The 14,532-nt window shown below is 26.0% G+C and overlaps 2 non-coding genes across 2 annotated transcripts; both read right to left on the reverse strand.

Moving 5' to 3' along the window:
- Nucleotides 1-5,965: 5,965 nt before the first annotated feature.
- Nucleotides 5,966-6,037, reverse strand: Trnaq-uug (transfer RNA glutamine (anticodon UUG)). Its single transcript has one exon. It is a non-coding gene; the product is annotated as a tRNA-Gln (tRNA).
- A 7,715-nt stretch (nucleotides 6,038-13,752) lies between these two features.
- Trnastop-uca (transfer RNA opal suppressor (anticodon UCA)) lies at nucleotides 13,753-13,839 on the reverse strand. The gene has a single exon. It is a non-coding gene; the product is annotated as a tRNA-Sec (tRNA).
- Between the last annotated feature and the right edge of the window lie 693 nt (nucleotides 13,840-14,532).

Raw genomic sequence — 14,532 nt, forward strand, 5'->3', positions numbered from 1 at the left:
TTAATAATGATTTATTAAAAAACTACGTTAAGTTCATAAAAAATATCATGAACAAAAATCAAAACACAACTAAACTTAAAATAACTAGATTTATTAGCATCTAGTATGAATTTAAATTAACAAGAAAAGCACAGATAAAAGTTTAAGGAAGTTAATAGTAAATATTTTAATTGTGTTATTATAATTGTTTTGATTTTATACATATTAATAAAACTTTGGAAGCTAAAATAATTCTTTATAAATATTTAATTATGTTAAATAATCAAAATAAAAAGAGTGCTTACATAAACTGTTTACAAAAGTATAAAGTTATTGAAAGACACAAGCTTCATAATAAAATTTTAAAACTCAAATCTGTTTACATAACTTTTATCAGTTTTTCTACTTTAATCACGAGTAAAATTTTCAGATTTTTAAAACTAATTTATTTAGTCAAAAACTTTTATACTTTTCAATGATAATAATTTTAAAAATTTTTAAGTCTAACAACTTTATGTAATGATTATAAATGTTAAAATTAGTATACATAAATGACTTTTTTTTACTCAGTTAGTCTAAATTTCAGCATAGATTAAAACTTAAAAAAAGGTTAATAAATTGTATAATGTATGATGAATAAACTTAATATTTTCATTTATTTAACTTTCTTTAAAGTTTTTTTTTTTTGTAAGGTTAAGCTCCTAAAAATTAGGTATTTAAAAAAATTCCATACACTGAAAAAATAATCAATTTGAATAACAAAGTTATTTTCAAAACTTTAACAAAAAAAATGTAAACATTTACAACTATTAGTATTTACAACTTTTTAAGAACCTTGAAGACTGTAAATCTTAAACTAAATTTTTCAAATCGACATAAGATAAATTTGAAAATTCAGTCAGTAAGAATTTATTAAGTTCAGTTAATAAATCTAATACAATTTATAGGTTAGTTTAAAACGGTATTCTGTATTATAACTTGCATTTAAATAATTCAATTTTGAATCCTTAAATAAAGTGTTTAAACAATTAGGTTTATATACAAACCTTAGTACACAGTTTGAATTTATTAAAACACAGTATAATATGAACAAGTAACCACAGTTTAACAAAACATGTAAAAAAAAGTATTGCCAAAAATGTTTCAGAAAATTAATACACAGTGCTAAATACAATTATAAAAAAAAAGCAAGCCTGTCCATATTTTCATGTGAAAACCATATTTTTAAAGTTTTTTCTAACTTAATAAAAATTGAGTGTTATTTAAACCTAACCAAACTTCTTAAAATCAGTAAAAAAAAGGCTTTATATATAAATGTCAAGCTAAAAAAAATTCAAAACAAAGGGTAAAGTAATTATTTGTAAGCTTTTAATTTGTAACTTTTTTAAACATCACAAAATGAAATAGTATAAACTAAATGCTCACAATAAATATGTGAAATAGAATTTACCATATATGGGCATGTGTACCAGTTATTACCATGTATGGCAACAAGTCCACTTGTAATTTATTATAAACTAATGTGATGAACTTATACCTTGAAAAAAAAATGATATAAATAATAAAAATAAAAGCTTAAAATGTTTAAAATTGATAGTTAGTGCAAATTTTATCATACTTTAACACATTTATGACCGTAAATGACCTTAAGCTTTGATAACTTAGACAAAATTTAACAAAAAATTGTAGTTTTATGACATTAATTAAAATAAGACAAATAAATAAAAAGAAAGAAAAATAACCGAACAAAAAGTTCTTAAAATAAAATTCCAAATATGGTCATATGTATCATCCGTGATCATATAAGGTCATATGTACCACACATGCCCTTATATGGTCTGATAGACGTGGGCCTGGGGGCTTGAGGTCCTCATCAGCAATCCGGGTTCGTGCATGAGGTCTATGACGTACTTGGATGGGGGATACCCCACGGGACCTGAAAGTAATTATATTTTATATTAAATAAACATATTTATTCTTATGTGGTTTTATATAAACAATTAGTTTATACTGGGTAAATATATTTCTATTACGACATATACTTTTATACTATCTGAAAGTAAACCTTCGTTTGTATTATATACATTTATTAACTTTATTATATACAGTTTTTCATTACCTGAAATTAATACCTAGATGTATTGTATATATATTTAATACTATACAGTTTTATACTACCTGAAAGTAAAACTTCATTCCAAGCAAGATTGTAGTTGCCTCTTATTAAAGTGCATGGAATGCCTATGCGGTCCGCTAGTACCTGGAAAATTATTTGTAGTTTTTATTGTGATTTTGTTTTTGGTTGTGTTATTTTTATGATATGACCAGTTGAAAGTATAAAATACGAATTGCTATAAAGTGAATAATATTGCTACAGTTTTATATTGGAAAAAGCACAATTGTGAAGTTCTAAAAATAAGTTACTTTATTTTATGTAAAATATAACAAGTTTAATAAATTAAGCAACAAATAAAACAGTTTTTTTAAAGCAGAGCTTTATTTAAATTAAATATAATTAGTTATATAAGGTTTCACCTTATAAAGTAGAGCTCTGTGGAAATAGGTTCCCCTCTTAATAGACCCCAGTGGCACCACGTTTGACCCATATTGAACTTTCAACTCGGCCACGTGAATCTGCCAGTTGAACTCTAGTGACCTCTCACGTTCCACCTCACCGCCCATGCATGACGATACGTATCTGTTATTTGATTGGTTTAAATAACTTGCATAAGGAAAAGTATCTGTGATTGGTCAATATGAAAGATGTTTTTATTAAGACCATGTGTACAGCATGAAAAAATTTGTTTTTAACCGTTTACTCATATATTATTAAACGTTTAACTTTTTTTCTTTATCGACAATACAGCTTATAAAAGCTGAAAAAAAGTAAGTTTAAGTTATTTTAGAAACTTAATTTGCATGACGAAACGCATCTGTTTAGTTCAAACTAACAATGAACTGGCTTTGATTTGATAATATCTATTAACATGATCAAATCAAATTAGCTGTAAATATGAAACTAGTTTAAATCTGTTTAATGTTACAAACTATAGAGTTAATCGGTTTACTATCATTTCTAACTCGCTATCATTTCTAACCTGATCATTTCTAACCCGATCACTTCTAACCCGATCACTTCTAACCCGATCACTTCTAACCCGATCACTTCTAACCCGATCACTTCTAACCCGATCACTTCTAACCCGATCATTTCTAACCCGATCACTTCTAACCCGATCACTTCTAACCCGATCACTTCTAACCCGATCACTTCTAACCCGATCACTTCTAACCCGATCACTTCTAACCCGATCACTTCTAACCCGATCATTTCTAACCTGATCACTTCTAACCTGATCATTTCTAACCCGATCAATTCTAACCCGATCACTTCTAACCCGATCATTTCTAACCCGATCACTTCGAACCCGATCACTTCTAACCCGATCATTTCTAACAAGATCATTTCTAACCCAATCACTTCTAACCCAATTAAACCCGATCATTTCTAACCCGATCATTTCTAACCCGATCATATCTAACCCGATCGTTTCTAACCCGATCATATCTAACCCGAAATTTATTTAGCCGATCTGTATTAATATATTAATTTATTTTTTTTAAGATAAGAATTTGTTTTAAAAACAAATTAATCTCAACAAAATTGTTTTTTTTGTGAAGTTTAGTTTATTTTGTTTAAAATAAAACCTAATATTCAGATATCTTTTGTTAAAATTAATTGTTGATATTAGTTGGTTTATTTATTGTTTTGACAATAAGATTTAAAATTTGATCATTAATTAAGTGTAGTTAATTAGTTTTAAAAAGCATTAGGAAAAGTATAAGTCTTTTGTATTCTAAGGATTTAATATTAAGTTTTGATAGTCGTCAATGTAAGAAATATAATGAGTATCGCAGCGGTTAAAGTCTATTCTGTACTTTCTTTTGAAATTATTCTATATGGTTAATATATATTTTTAAGTGTAGAAACAAGATTACCATTTTGCCAATTCAGGGAGAATTTATATGAAATACAACTTTTTAAAAATATTAATATCAGCGTTTATGAAAATTTTAATAATACAGTTAATAAAATTTAGTAATTGTAATTATAATGGTGGTTTCATTTAAAGTTAATATCATTAAATTCTAAGTTCTTTAAACTAAAGTGTATACTGTTTAATACAAAGCCAAAAGTAGAGGTAGAAGGTTTTTTAAATATTCAGAACTTGTCATTTACTCGAACTTTGATTTAATATTAATTCTTAAATCAACTAGTAAATTGTATATAAAGATAAACTGTAATTAAGTTATAATTAATTATAATAAACTTAACTATGAAAGTTTAGTGTCGAAAACTTATTATTACGCATTTTTCTTTTTCTTTTGAAATAAAATTTATGTAGGGCTTATTAATTGGGTTAGAAACGATCGGGTTACAAATGATCGGGTTAGAAGTGATCAGGTTAGAAATGATCGGGTTAGAAATGATCGGGTTTAATTGGGTTAGAAGTAATTGGGTTAGAAATGATCTTCTTAGAAATGATCGGGTTAGAATTGATCGGGTTAGAAATGATCGGGTTAGAAATGATCGGGTTAGAAGTGATCGGGTTAGAAGTTATTGGGTTAGAAGTGATCGGGTTAGAAGTGATCGGGTTAGAAGTGATCGGGTTAGAAGTGATCGGGGTAGAAGTGATCGGGTTAGAAGTGATCGGGTTAGAAGTGATCGGGTTAGAAATGATCGGGTTAGAAGTGATCGGGTTGGAAGTGATCGGGTTAGAAATGATCGGGTTAGAAGTGATCGGGTTAGAAGTGATCGGGTTAGAAATGATCGGGTTAGAAGTGATCGGGTTAGAAGTGATCGGGTTAGAAGTGATCGGGTTAGAAATGATAGCGGGTTAGAAATGATCGGCTCCCAGTTAATCATAAATTTCCAAATGTAAAAGTTCTAAAGAGCTTTTAAATGTTGTGAAAAACCTATGCAACTGGGTTTTAAATTAAAAAAAAGAAAAGAATTGATAAAAAGTTAAAAGAACAACGAATTTGAAGTATTTTAAATTTATAGTCAATTATAAAACTACTTTAACCCTGTATACATTATATAAATATATTTTTATGCACGTATAAAAAAAAAATAATAATGAGAAGCATGTTATTTGACTAGTTTTCGAAACAGCCATATTAACAATTAAAAATGCAAAGCATTTAATTTCGATATTCAAAAATTTAAATTGTTTATTTCCTAAATATTTTGAGAGCAATATAGTATTTTTTAGTAAAATTTATTCAAAAAAGTTATTTAAAAGGCAGTTCATCAATCTATAAACTTTAACTTTTTATAGTAAATTGAATTTAGTATTTACAAAAAAAAAATATAATAATGTTTTGATAAGTTTTTTATAAACTAATTAACATTTTTAATAAGTTAACTTTTGAGTAATTTAAAAATTCATATTTATATAAAAAGTACAATAAAATCTTGTTTAGTTAGTATAATAAAAAAACAAATTTTATAAGTGAAATTTTTGTACTGATAACTAATTTGACTAATTTCACTAATAAAATTGTAAAATAATCAATAAATAAGCAGCATTGTTATGTGCAGTTTAGTATTTTATTTCACTTGAAGAGGTTACAATTTTTGCCACCGAAACCTGGTTGTGAATAAAATATTTAGCTCGCATATCTTTATTTATGTATAAATAATTACAAAAAAGATATTCATTATATTTTAATTTGTTAGCATAAAAAGTAAAATGAGACTTAAAACCAATTTTTAAGCACATTTATAGATTAATACTCGTTTAAAAGCAGATAAAACATTTTGTATAATTACTTGACTTTTTGAGTGTTTAAACTAAATGTTGAAACAAACTAGTTTTCAAAATAGAACCGAAAGTTATATAAGCTAATGAAAATGGACTGTTCAAATTTTATATTTAAAAGGCTCTAAATGTATTTTTACAGAAAAACTATTTTGAAAAAGAGGTCCCGCCGAGACTTGAACTCGGATTACTGGATTCAAAGTCCAGTGTGAGAACCATTACACCACGGGACCTACGATAGTGGGAGATATTTTATGTATAAATACTTACATTGTTACGTCATAAACGTGTAGCTTCGTAAAACGTTCGATAGTCTGGCTTCGTTTTAGCTCACTTTGTAAATTAGATAGCTATTGTAGAGTGTATTTAATGCAAGTAATTGTTTTAACTAGACACTGAAGTTTTAATATCAGCTTTATGCTAATTTTAAGCAACTTAAACTTTTATTAAATAATAATTAGCTGTTGTATCAAACAGAATATCTTGAATAAACTGTTATAAAACAAGATTTTTAAACTATGCTATTTAAAAGTTTATTTAAAGCTATACAAACAAAAACCATGTTATGTTCAATACATACTTTTATAAAAAAAAGTTCAATTTATAAAATATGCAACTTAAGTTTAAAGCTTCAACTTCTTTACTCAAGCACTTTAACGCTAAGCTGTGAGTAATAATTATGGAAAAAATATTTTCTTAAGCATAAGAACTTTTATTTTTTGAAACTAAAACAAAAAAGTAAAAAATGGTATAAATATAAAGTTTATTAACATACATGTTTAATAAGTGCAATAACTAGTTGTTTATAAGTTCTTAAATATTCACAAAACTAACTAAATAGTAAAACTGTAAAATGACTTGTTTTTTTATAATTTGTTAACTATTTATAATTAAATACTTATACTATCTAAGCGAGAGCAATAACTTGTTCAATATAAATTGATTATTCTTTACAATAAAATCAAATAAAACTAACTGTGCCAAGGAAATGATTTGATTCTTATAAATATCTAATTGTTTATACTATATTAAATAATCTAATTGGAAAAATTTAATAACTTGTTTTTAATAACTTTATATTGATTTGTATTAAATAAAACAAACTAACTGAGCCAAGGCAACGACTTGTTCTTTGTAACTTGGAATTGGTTCAATATTTTTGATGACGTCATTCACATACTGTGACAAATTGTGATCTAATGGTGCCACATACGTTTTCTCTGTAAAAATATATTTTCATAACAATAAAATAAAAAGTTCGGAAAAGTTATTGTATTAAACTATATATAAAAAAACAATCCAAGAAAAACCAAATATTTTACGAAACATTGAATCCATTAATTTTGTTTTACTTTTACAAGAACTTTTTGATTTAAAAAAACAAATTTAGGCATTTGAGTAGAATATACTAAATTGGTCTATTTGGTATTTAATTTAAGTTCAATGTTAATAATAAAAATTATAAAAAGATAAAATAAATACCTCTTTTTTCGGCTTCTTTTTGTTCTTGTTCAAGTCTTTCTTTTTCTTCTGTTTTTAGTAAAACATTAGTATAAAATATAAGTCAAAAGTGTTCTTCTTTTTATAAAAATGTTTCACCATAAGACTAGATAGTAAACTTTTTACATATATTTTTATTGATTCATAATTTTTAGCTTAATGATACAAATTGAAACTAAACGAAAAAATATTGTTTTTTAGCTTTTTAATTTTCATGTACATTTAATTATATAATTTTTTAATATTTTCTAAAAAATTAGTTTTTTAGTTCTATTCATGTACACTTTTTGAACCTTTATAAAAGAGGTAAATATCTAATTGCAATGGTAGGTAATCTGATCAAGATTCAAAAACTATGTTTATTTGTAAGCTTGGTTTAGTCTTTTTATCATCAGCCAAGCAACCTTAAAAGCTTTAAAATTCGTTTTATATCAAACTGGCTAAATAAACCCAAAAAAAATTTCAAAATTTAATAAAAAATGAGTAGATGTGAACTAAAAAGTTTAATTGAATAATGATGTATTTTTGATAAAAACAAAGATAGTAAATATTTTTGCTTAATAGCAAAAAAAGTGATTTTGAAAAAGCCAGGTTTTTTAAAAGTTAAGCACTTCAAACTAAACAAAAAACTTCAATAAGCTATTCAACTGTCTAAATGTAAAATAATTTTGCTTAAAAGCTCTATTAAATTAAAATATCAAAATATACAGGAATTTCAAAAAGCTTCAAAATTATTAAGATAAAGGGGTGGAGGTGCCGGGCATCCCGGTACCTCGCGCATGCTAAGCGCGCGCTCTACCATCTGAGCTACACCCCCACACATTTGATAGGCAATAATTGCGTTTATAAACTAGTTAGAAACGAGTTCACACGTTAAAATTGACATTGTGATGTACGTACTAATATGAATACCTAATGTACGGATCTAATGAGCGTTTAGTGTTTTGCTCTAAATAAGTTTATTAAATTGATCAATAAGTTTTTGTTTTATGTCAGCATTTTTTTTGTGCGTTATATTTAAATATTTTCATTTTTTGTAGATAATAGTCAGAAATTAAACTAAAGAATGTATTTTAATAGCAAAGTATTCCGAAGCATAGCTTTAGGATGCACTTATAACTATTAATTTTTTTTAAAGCTTTGACTGATATGAAATACAAAAACAAAAAAAAAGTGTAGATATTATAAATCATTTTGTTTGTTTTGCAAAAGTTATTTCAACAAAATAATTTATCTTTAAAATTAAAGGTTTTGAAATATTTAAACACAAATTTGGACAGTACTGAAAGATTAAGTTTAAAATATGTTAAATTTACATAAACTACTGATATGAAAACCTTTTTCTCTCTGTAACCTTTCTTGAACTTCTTGCATTTGTTTTTCTTTATCAGTTTTTCTTTTTCTAATAATAAAATAATTGTTATACATTAAAGTTTTAAACATTCAGTCTACTAATTCAGATTACTCATATAAATTAAACGGGAACAGGTCTTAATTCCACATAGATAAAATTGCACGAAGCCAAATTTTCACGAAGCTAAAATTGCACGAGGGGACAAAATTGTACGATGACGATTTTTCACTAAGGGTCAATTTTGCACGAGTTACATTTTTGCACGAGAGTAAAAAAATAAAAATAAAACTATATAAATAAAAGGTAGTAAAAAAATAAGCAGAAAAATAAAATAAAAAAAAGTTACTGACCGAGGGTAAGGGTTAGGGGTAGCAGTTATAGTAAGAAAAAATATATATATAAGTAAAAAAAAAAAATATTAAAAAAAAAATGCTACCGACCGAGGGTAAGGGGTAACAGTTATAGTAAAAAAAAAACACTTACCGACCGAGGGTAAGGGGTAACAATGATAGTAAAAAAAAAAACACTTACCGACCGAGGGTAAGGGGTAACAATGATAGTAAAAAAAAACTAATAACAAAAAAGAAATAGCCTATGCAAAATTGTATCCGTACAAAGTTGTCTGCTCGTGCAAAAGTATCTTCGAACAATTTTGTACGCTCGTGCAATTGAAACAGCTACCCACATTAAACAGCTAAAAAATATTTTCATAGTAATGTTCTGAATGTTAGACATTTATTAAAGTAATTATATATAAATATAGTTTTTTGTTTTGACTAAAAAATATTGCTCGATTTACTAAAATATAAAAATCTTATTTAAAAAACGTTAAAAAAAATTATCTAAAGAAACTACGAAAACTTTAATTGATTTTTGTTAATAGATGAGATATAAGCTTTTTTGGTTTGTTGCTAGAATTAATTTTATAAAACTTAAAGCTTATTTTTTTAAATAATCTCATAATTAAACTTTATAGGCTGTTTTTAAGATAACTAGTACTAAAATAAGGCTTTGGAAACCTTTAGAATATTTAACTACATACAATTAATAGTAAATAAACCAATAGTTGTTATATTCAATTTAAATTTTAATGATAAAACAACTATTTAACCAAGTTATAATTAAATACTATGATATTTAATCTTAAAAATATAGTTATTTCTAAACTTTTAAATAAACTTAGTCATATAAAAGTACTTCTTAATATTATACTTGTGTAGTTTTAACTAACTTCTATATTTAGAACTACATTTATGTACAACATTTAATAATTTCATGATTATTTCTTAATTTTATAGGAGTACTTATCAGTTCTTTATTTTTGAAATATTATATTAATTGCAATCATATAAACTGTTTTATTATAATCTAGAAGTGTTTCTAAGTTTCATATTAAAAATACAATGTTGCATTCTAGGTGTAGTTTTACATATAGCATCAACAATTTTTTTAAACCTTTTAGATGTATCATACCTCTATAACAGTATTATATGCTATACCTTGTGTTGTACATACAACTTTTTTTGACATTATATTTGAAAAAAAATAAAATTAATAATTTACATGTACTTATAAACACTATATTTAGAGAATATTAATATTTTACCCTCTAGACCAGGGTTTCCCAAACTTTTTTGCAAATGGCCCCTTTAAAGAGTTTGAAAAAGCAATGGCCCCCTTCAACATATAAGTTACTCATAAACTACGATAAAATACATATAAGACCTTTTTTATTTGCTCTTCATCTGCAACTCAAGCATATCTAGTGTAAGTTTCAAGTTATGGCCTCATGGCCCCCTGTGGCTCCTTTACTGCTCATGGCCCCCCCCCTCTTCCCCCTTTACTGCTCATGGCCCCCTGAGTATCTGTCATAGCCCCCTAGGTGGCCACTTGGCCCACTTTGGGAAACCCTGCTCTAGATATTATTTTAATTTAACATTTCTAATACATTCTAAGTATAGTTCTATATAACATATTAATATTTTTTTAATACCTTCTAGATGTAATATTAATATCATATTTACAAAATGTTAGTTTTTAATTTTCTTCTAGGTGTACTTCTAAATAATATTAATATTTTTTAATACCTTCTAGGATTACTTCTAAATAATATATTAACATTTTTTGATACCTTCTAAATGATATATAAATATTTCTAATACCTTCTAGGTATATATTTTTTAATTAATATTACCTTAGGTGTACTTCTACTCGGAGCTCTACTGTCTGGTTTATTTGTTTCTTCCATAACTTGAGATACTCTTTTCTCCCTAAAACGATACATTAATACCATTTACATTAAAGTATTTTCACCAATTTGAGAAAATATTTTTATCTCATACATTAATTTTTTTTATGTAATATAGAATTAGTTTACGTAATAACTTTAATAAACTTTAAATGTGTCTCCTTTTAAACATATCTTCTCTTTAATATAATACAACTGTTATTGTTCTTTAGTATTAAAAAAAAATTCTCTAAGTTTTTATCTTAGCAAGTCAACAAATGGCAATACTAATATTTATAAATTATAACTTTATAGATGACTGATTTGTTTTAAATTTTTTTATAAAAACAAACTAAAGCATAAAAATTATACAATTACAATCATGCAATATGACGCAGTTGTTAAATTTAGAAATAAAATCATTTCGGCACAAACTTTATTATTAAAAAAAATGTTTATAAGAACATATTAGTATGCCCAAAAGCAAAATAAAAAATATATTAACTTTTAATTAATACAAAAATTTAGTACCATACACCTTTAAAAACTGAACAACAAAAGTTGAAAAAAGGTAAGACAAATATTTTTCTTTATTAAATATATAAGTTTAAAAACAAAATAAACACAATTAACAATAACTAATAAAAGTTAGTAATAAGTAATAAAAATCACAGGAATAAACCTTTAAAACAAAATAAAACAAATAAACAAACTCGACAACTGAAGTTTTGCTGTTTGATTCATCAGGTTTTTCTTCCGGACTAAATAAAAAGTTATATTATTAAAGGTGTTTGAAGTAAACTATGTGCTTAGACTTTATTTTCATAGATGAGTCTAATAATAAAAAGTTAACTATAAGTTGCTGTTGGCACATTTTGTAATAAGAATTTTTTAAATTCAAGTTGAATAAAAAAAAACTCAAACTTTACTTTATAAAACCAAACTTATTTAATTTAAAAAAAATCAGTATTTTGTTTTATTTTGAAGACAAATTTATATAAAGGTTAAAACACAGAAATAAAAAGTTTTATGCAGTTCTTTATAATACATTCTTGTAGTAATTGCATTAAGTTTTATACTTATTAGTTGCCAGTCATTTTATCAAAAATGTACACAATTGAAAACAAAATATTTTTAAATGTACATTGATATCAAATCATATAAATAAGCCACAAAAACTACTTTTTTAAAACAGCTTAAAATTATTTATTTTTGTTTTTACTATTTTACTTTACTGTGCATAGTTTTTATTTTGAGAGCCAAAGCACTAAAAAAAAAACTAACTCTTCTAGTTTGTAGTTAACCAATACAACGGCTCTTTTTTCGTTTATTTCCAGTTTTCCTAGAACTTCTAACGGTATAAACTCGGCTCCTTTTCTTATCTGAGAAAATTTATAAAAATACTGTTATGTAGTATAAGAAAAATTTGTTAAATATTTTCTATTCATAATATTAAAATTTTGCTAGAATGAGTGAAATGTACACAAAGTTGATTATAAGTGTTTAAGTTATTTTTTGCAAAACTATTTTAACTAGTCGTAGTTAAATTAAAATAGTTGGTACAGAGAGTCTTATCAAAACAAATTTCAATTATTGCGTCACAACAAACGTATTTTGCGTTTATTAACATTACGAATCCGTTTCAATCGTGAGCCTAGCTAGCTCAGTCGGTAGAGCATTGGACTTTTAGTCCAACGGTCAGGGGTTCAAGTCCCCTGTCAGCTCATTTTCAAAAATTTTTGTTATCTGATTTACATCAGAAATCTTAGTATTAAACTTAAAAAACATTTGGCTACAGGCTTTTTTTTTTTACATATAATTTAAAAAATACTTCTTCAATGAGTTTAATATTTTTTAGATAGCCAAACGATTTAGTCTAACTTAACTTTTGGTTAGAACAGTTTAAATGTTCGGTATTTCATTCTTTAAAAAAGCTATCATTACTTTCTAAAAAACATAAATTGTCTAAAAACTCTAACTTAAGCTGTGATATATTTAAACTTAAATAAATAAATTTAAATTAAGCATTTGAAGATTTAAGTGACGTAACAACTATTTTGAAGTAAAAAGTGTTACAAAAAATTAAATATATTATATGAGCTTATTTTTATGGCAGTTTTGTGTTAACATTTCCACTAAATTTTTAGACTGGTGTTTACCAGTACATGTGCGCTTAATGATAAAAAAATAAAAGAGGTCGTCAATTGATTCTATTTCAACAAGAGTTTTTTAGTTTATATTAAGCATTGATGCGCTCTTTGAGCGAAACTAAGCTTATAAAAAAAAAACATTTAAAAAATAAAAAGTATATCAATATCTAATTGTAACATGTAACGAAGTTGTATACTTTTAATTTTTTTTTGTGACCTAGAGTTTAAAACCCAATTAAAATATGGTTAAAAGTAAATCTATACATATATGCAGTTATTTAAATTTAACAGGAAATTGGTTAAAGTACCATGACAATTTATATTTTTTGAGAAAAAATAATTTTAAAGCCTGTTTTTAAACAGTTATGTGTCTCAAAAATATTAAAGCTTATAAAAAAAAGTTAAATTAAATACAAGCAAAAAATTAAAAATGATTCCTGAAGGTGAAATCGAACATTCTGACGCTAACCAGCTACAAAATAATTAAAAAAAAAATTATCGAAAGCTGTTGTGTGTTATATAAATAAATCATTTATTTATTTTTATGCATAAGTTAAAAAAAAAATGGCGCCTGAAAGGTGGAATCGAACCACTCTATCAATCGAAAACTGGCTAGTAGTTTGTACTTAAAGCTCTCATAAATATATCAAAATTATTTTTTGTAAAAAAAAAAAAATGTAGTACCCCCATATGAAATATTATAAAAATTTATATTGGCGCCTGAAAGGTGGTATCGAACCACTCTGACGTTAGTCACCTACGGGTTTGAAGCCCGCACACCAGACCACTGAAGCTCGTTCAGGCGTCAAGTTGGATGACAAACTTGATATTTATACGCGTCAGTTCGCTTGCATGTGAGCGCTTGTTGGTTACGTCATGAAACGAGAGAAGCTTAATTGGTAAAGCTTGATAATTTGAGAGAATTTGGGTTCAAATAAAATTTTTGAAAAAAGAGCCTGACAGGGCACTTGAACACCTGACCGTTGGAAAAAAAGTCCAATGCTCTACCGACTGAGCTAGCCAGGCTCACGAGTGGAAGTGATTTGCAGCGTTTATAAATGTTATTGTGACGTGATTATTGGGTTTTTGTTTACATAAGACTCGAAGCTGCTTTAACAGGTGGGTCAAGTAAATAACCTGTTGTTTTAATTTTTGCATGCAAAATAAATTCTTAACTACGTGGTTTTAAATATCTACTGCACAGTATTTTGAATATTTGAGACCTTGCTTGATACTTATATAAAAATATAGAGAGGTTATTCAAAACTTTACTTTTTTCAGCAAAAATGTTTTTAGCAGATATAAAAACATTTTAGACATATTGCTCAAAAGGTACATAAAACTGAAGGTATGAATTAATCTTAATTGTTATATTAATAAGTAATTGTGAAGTAATAGTTTCTTGAATATATAAAATTTTAATAAAACTTAATTCAGGGGTCGGCAAACTGCGGCCCGCGGGCCAAATGCGGCCCTCGAAGGGTAAATCTGCGGCCC

This window comes from Thalia democratica, chromosome 2 (assembly GCF_965202585.1).
Source record: "Thalia democratica chromosome 2, ktThaDemo2.hap1.1, whole genome shotgun sequence".
Classification (NCBI taxonomy): Eukaryota; Metazoa; Chordata; class Thaliacea; order Salpida; family Salpidae; genus Thalia; species Thalia democratica.